Here is a 7,052-nt window from a genome sequence, read left to right as displayed (position 1 = left end):
CCTTTAGCAACAATAGTTTGCACAAAATGCATTAAGGCAGATTATTAAAGGGACATATTGTACATTGAAGTGCACATACAGGATAGGAAAGGTTGTCAGGAAGAGATCTATCTCCAAGGTAGGCTAAGAACAGAAGCTTGGGTGGAGAGTGTAGAAGAATGCAGCGGAGTAGGAGGACCCTAGGCTCATCTTGTCCCAGAAACTAGATAACTATCAAATCATTCTAAATACCCCAGAAATCGATCTGAAGACTGACAGAAAAACTCCACAACTACAGGGAAAGAAGAGGCCACATCAAAGAAGGTAGAAAGTGGGGAGACATGGTTTAGGGGAGAGGTCATAAGTGCCCTGTTTCTCCAAAACCATTGGCTGGGAAGGGCTGATTTTTGTTGGGGCTTAAGTCTGGAGTTTTAAAGGTCTGTGAGCTTGACTGGGATAGAACCCTAAAGGGCACTGCCCTGCTCTAGAGAGAAGGCAGGTAAACAACCCAGAGATAGACAGCATGATTGGAAGAACACCTGGGGCACACAGCAGGGAGCTTCTTGGAACACATCCCTGAGAGGCAGCATCCACAAGAAATGCTTCTCCAGGAACAAAGGAGCTGGCCAGCACCTTTTACTCTGCCACCCCTCAGCATGAACACAGAGCCATCTGCAGGAAGCAGCACAATACCCAAATGGCTACATAACTTTGCAGGATCCCCAGGGTCACAGAAAGAACAAGGTGCCTGAGTGTGGCAGATTTCCCAAGCATTAGTGAACAGGAAAATTACCCAGAGCAGGCCTGGGCCGGCAGGGTCCCCAAAACGGGAAGTTACTAACAATGGCTAGAGATAACCAGAAGCCCCGCTGGGAGCAAGAGGTAACCAGCGGATTCTGCTTCTGTGAACAGGCTTCCCACCACAAGCTCCCCGTCTGCTCTAACCGCTGTTCCCGCATAAAGCATCCCCCTCCCCCAGTTTAAACCCACCTATCAGCAGTCAGCACAGGCCTTGTAACCTGATCCCCTGCACTCCCCTATAAAAAGCTCTATAACCCCGCTGCCCGGGGCCCAGAATTTTGAGCGTGAGGTCCTCTGGGTCTGTTGGCATAAAATAAACCCAAGTTCTACTTCTCTGAGTGTCACTTGGTTTCTCACCGGTCTGATTTTTATTTTTCCACAGCATTGGAGCAGGGAAACCAGTTACAGCCTGTGAGCCTGGGAGGGGGCTCTCAGTTGAATTCGCCCATAAACTGCAAACCCTGCCCAATCCAGTGACAGCTCTCCGTGCATGTGATGTGGTTTTTAGAGTGTAGCTGAGGTTCAGTGGGGTGAGGTCCAGAGCTGACGACCAAGAATGAATTCTTGAGAGGTCTTTGGTGCAAAACGGTGGTTTTATTCAAGCATGGGGACAGGACCCGTGGGCAGAAAGAACACTGCACTGGGGTCTTGAGGAGTGATTATATACTTGGGAGTTGGGGGAAGTAAGGAAAAGGGAGGTTTCAAAAGAATTTTCATATGTTAAAGAGGACTGACCTACAAGATACCTACAAGATACTGGAGCCTTGTCATTGTCAAGTTAAGGTTGTTTTCCCCTCTAGCAAGCTATTAACATTAAGGTCGATGGGAGCTTCCTTGGAAGAATGTCACACATGTCCCACCGAGGGGTAGGTTACAGGGTGTCAGCTTAGGCTTTGTCTTCAGCTAGCCTTCTGCACCCTCATCACATTGTGTGTTGGGGGTGGGGGGGCGCCTTGCAAAGGACAGGAAAGTGGCGGCCCTCTGCCTTCCCCAGGTAGGGACATTGTGGGTGCGGGCATGACCAGATGACCGCTTTCCTTGGGGGTCCTGCAAAGGATAGAAATGCAGAGACCCTCTGCCTTCCCCCAGCAGACACACACATGACCTGGTAACTTCTGTGGTGGGGGGAGGGGGGCTGCAAAGAACAGAAATGCACAACCTCCGCCTTTCCCCACAAGGAGTCTGCAGAGTGTGGCACACACAAAAGTAAAAACTCAGTATCCCTGAATTTTACTGAAGAGTGGGGACCGTGATCTTTCAGTTCCGGGGATGGAGATCTGGGTCGGCCATTTTTATTTTCATCCTCTAAAGAGTTCCAGAAAGCCTTCAGGGAACAAACGCCACATAGAAAAACCAAAGACAACTTACACTGAGCGCAGCCCTCTGGCGAGGGGTGATACAACTCCACCCAGACAAAGACACCTGAGAAGAAATGCAGGAGGCCCCTCCCCCAGAAGATCAGCTGCAAGAACAGGGAACACCAAGTTTACTGAACACACAGCACTGCAAAACTCTAGCTCTAGGGGAAAATAGTTTATAGAACTCAAGATTTTTTTCTCATGATTCATTTATATTTCCTTTTCTCCATAAGATACCTAGTAATAAACCTAACAAATAGGTAAAGGATCGGTACTCACAAAACTATAGAACACTTAATGAAAGAAAATGAGGGAGACACAAAGAAATGCAAAAACATTCCATGCTCAGGGATTGAAAGAATAAATATTGTTAAAATGTTTATGCTACCTAGAGCAATCTACACATTCAATGCAATCCCTATCAAAATACCATTGGACATTTTTCACAGAGCTAGAACAAACAATCCTAAAATTTGTATGGAACCAGAAAACCCCGAATGGCCAAAGGAATGTTGAAAAAGAAAAGCAAAGCTGGTGGCATCACAAGGCCAGACTCCAAGCTATATTACAAAGTTGTCATCATCAAGACAGTATGGTACTGGCACAAAAACAGACACATAGATCAATGGAACAGAATAGAGAGCCCAGAAATGGACCCTCAACTGTATTGTCAACTAATCTTCAACTTCGCAGGAAAGAATATCTAATGGAAAACGGACAGGCTTTTCAACAAATGGTGTTGGGAAAATTGGACAGCCACATGCAGAAGAATGAAACTGGACCATTTCCTTACACACATAAAAATAGACTCAAAATGGATGAAAGATCTCAATTTGAGACAGGAATCCATCAAAATCCTTGAGGAAAACACAGGCAGCAACCTCTTCAACCTCGGCTGCAGCAAATTCTTGCTAGATATGTCTCCAAAGGCAAGGGAAACAAAACCAAAAATGAACCATTGGGACTTCATCAAGATAAAAAGCTTCTGCACAGCGAAGGAAACAGTCAACAAAACTAAGAGGCAATCCATGGAATGGGAGAAGATATTTGCAAATGACGTTACAGATAAAGGGCTGGTATCCAGGATCTATAAAGAACTTACAAACTCAACATCCAAAAAACAAATAATCCAGTCAAGAAATGGGCAGAAGACATGAACAGGCATTTCTCCAAAAAAGACATACAAATGGCCAACAGACACATGAAAAAATCCGAAGGAGCACCTGCACCCCAATGTTCATAACAGCAATGTTGACAATAGCCAAACTGTGGAAAGAGCCAAGATGTCCATCAACAGATGAATGGATAAAGATGTGGTTTATTTTTACAATGGAATATTACTCAGCCATCAGAATAGATGAATATTTACCATTTACATCGATGTGGTTGGAACTGGAGGGTATTATGCTGAACAAAATAAGTCAGATAGAGAATGACAATTATCATATAGTTTCAGTCATATGTGGAAAGAAGAAATAATGCAGAGGTTCATAGGGGAGGGGAAGGAAAACTGAATGGAAGTCATGAGTGGGATACAAACCATGAGAGATTCTTACAGGAAACAAACAGGTTGCTGGAGGGGAGATGGGTGGGGGGATGGGGTAATTGGGTGATGGGAATTAAGGAGGGCACATGATGTGATAATTCCTGGGTGTTACATGAAACTGATAAATTACTGAACACTACATCTGAAACTAATGATATACTATATGTTAGCTAATTGAATTTAAATACAGATTTTTTAAAAAATGAATTATTGGGACTTCATCAAGATAAAAAACGTCTACACAGCAAAGGAAACAATCAAGAAAACTAAAAGGTAACCTTCAGGATGGGAGAACATATTTACAAATGACATATCTGATAAAGGGCTAGTTTCCAAAATCTAGAAAGAACTTATCACGCTCAATACCCAAAAAACAAAATAATCCAGTTAAGTAATGGGCAGCAGACATGAATAGATATCTATATCTATATCTATAGATATATATATACATGTGTGTATATATAAATATGTGTGTATATATAAATGTGTATATATATTATTATAAATTTGTATATACATTATTATATATGTGTATATATAAAGTATATGTATTATTATATATATCTATTCTATATCTATTTTATATATATGGATAAAGCATAAAGAAGATGTGGTATGTTTATATATCAGATATGGAAATATGTATATTCTTATTGTTATTATTTATCATTTTATTTTATGTGTGTGTGTATATAATGGAATATTACCCAGCCGTCAAAAAGAACGAAATCTTGCTATATGCAGTGACATGGATGGAACTAGAGAGTATTATGCTAAATAAAATGAGTCAATTCTAATTGTATGGAACCAGGAATGACTCCAAATAGCCAAAGTAATGTTGAAAAGGAAAACCAAAGTTGGAGGCATCACAGTTCCAGACTTCAAGCTCTATTACAAAGCCATAATCATCAAGATGTTATGGTACTGACACAAAAACAGACACATATTTCAATGGAATAGAATAGAGAGCCCAGAACTATATGGTCAACTAATCTTCGACAAAGCAGGAAAGAATATCTAATGGAAAAAAAGCAATCTCTCCAATATATGTTGTTGGGAAAACGGGACAGTAACATGCAGAAGAATGAAACTGGACCACTTTCTTACACCATACACAAAAATAAATCCAAAACGGCTGAAAGACCTAAATGTGAGACCAGAATCCATCAGAATCCTAGAGGAGAACACAGGCAGCAACCTCTTTTACCTTGGCTGCAGCAACTTCTTACTAGACATATCTATGGAGGCAAGGGAAACAAAAGCAAAAATGAATTATTGGGAATTCATTAAAATAAAAAGCTTCTACAAAGTGAAGGAAACAATCAACAAAACTAAAAGTCAGCCTATGGAATGGGAGAAGATATTTGCAAATGGCATATCAGATAAGGGTTAATGTCCAAAATCTATAAAGAACTTATCAAACTCAACACCCAAAAAACAAATAATCCAGTTAAAAAATGGGCAGAAGACATGAATAGACATTCTTCCAAAGAAGACATCCAGATGGCTAACAGACACATGGAAAGATGCTCAACATCACTCATCATGGAAATACAAATCAAAACCATGATGAGATACCACCTCACACTTGTCAGAATCACTAAAATTAACAACACAAGAAACAACAGGTGTTAGCAAGGATGCAGAGAAAGGGGAACCCTCTTGCACTGTTGGTGGGAATGCAAACTGGCACAGCCACTCTGGAAACAGTATGGAGGTTCCTCCAAAAATGAAAAATAGAATTACCTTATGACCCATCAATTGCACTACTAGGTATTTCTCCAAAGGATACAAACAGTGATTTGAAGGGGCACATGCACCCCAGTGTTTATAGCAGCAACGTCCACAATAGCCAAACTATGGGAAGAGCCCAGATGTCGGTTGATATAGATAAATGGATAAAGAAGATGTGGTATATATATATACAATGGAATGTTACTCAGCCATCAAAAAAAAAAAAAAAATATATATATATATATATGAAATCTTGCCATTTGCAATGACAAGGATGGAGCTAGAAGGTGTTATGCTAAGTGAAAACAAAGTCAGTCAGACAAAGACAAATACCACATGATCTCACTCATATGTGGAATTTGAGAAACAAGTGTTGAACATACGACAGGGAGAGAAAAAGAGAGGGAAACAAATCATGAGGTTTTAACTACAGAGAAAAAAACAACGTTGTTGGAGGGGGGGGTGGGATAGATGGGTGACAGGTATTAAGGAGAGCACTTGTTATGATGAGTGCTGGATGTCATTTGTAAGTGACGGATCACTGATTCTTTTCCCAAAACCAAACCTAAAATTTAAATAATAAAAAAATAATAAAAAAATGTTACAGACAAAAGTGCAAAGGAGGCTAGATACTATTCTCCCCTAGAGCTGAAGCTTCGCAGCCCTCTATGATCAGTAAACTTGGTGGGAGGGAGTTGTTCGCGGGGCCTTTGGGGGAGGGGCCAGTTGCCCTGATTCTCGGGTGGACTCGCCCCAGTGGAAATGCGCCTCCAGGACGCAATGAGGCAGGGCTTGGGGTGCGGCGCTCCGGACTGCCCTGGGCCGCGCCGTTTTGCTCCCTGAAGGCTTTCAGCGCTGCTGGGTGGTAAGACGACGGCAGCGCCCTGCTCTCTAGCCCCCGAGCTGAAAATTCACGCTCCCCGCACTGTCTTCAGTGAGCCTTCACCGAAAAGCACTCAATCACTCTTGTCTTCCCGGTTTCCATCAGAATCCTGTGTCTACCCTGCCTGAGCCTGAGCGTTTTTGTCCCAGGTGGGCGACCGAGTTTCAAAACCCCCAATTTTAGGGAAGCCCATGGCCTGTACCCACGCTGTTGCTCCCAGGGAGAGCGTCGCCAGGCCTCTGCCGTTTGCTGGGCCATCCTGGAAAAGCGGTCACAGGGCCGCGCAGCGGTCCCCAGTTTATGTCCACACGGAGCAGAGAGCCGGCTCCTCGACCCACTGCTCCCAGCTGGCTTCCAGGCTCCTGTGCCCGGGAACAGTCCAGCTGGTTGGCACCACCCGTCCTTCTTGTGACCCAGGGGATCCTCAGACCACGCTGTCCCACCTGGGATTCTGCCCGGCTTCCCCACCTGAGCACCCTTAGGCCAGGCGCATCCCCCGCTGTAGCGGACTTCCCAAAGGTCAGATTTTGCCCTCTGCCGCTTAGTACTTTGTGGTACCCTCTGTAAGCAGGCTCCCTCCCCGCCCCCACATCCACGGCTATATCTCCCCAAATTCAAGTCTCCGCACCTCCTACCTCCCAAAAGGTGGTCCAACGTTTTTACTTGTAGACTTGCAGTTTTTGTTCTCTTAGACCTCCGACTGGCTACTCAGGTGTTCCGAATAATTGGACATCTAGCAGTATCCAAGGGA

Source organism: Mirounga angustirostris, unplaced genomic scaffold (genome assembly GCF_029215605.1).
Source record: "Mirounga angustirostris isolate CCGP_5_RB_7025 unplaced genomic scaffold, mMirAng1.0.hap1 SCAF_7, whole genome shotgun sequence".
Lineage (NCBI taxonomy): Eukaryota > Metazoa > Chordata > Mammalia > Carnivora > Phocidae > Mirounga > Mirounga angustirostris.
This window is presented reverse-complemented; position numbering follows the sequence as displayed.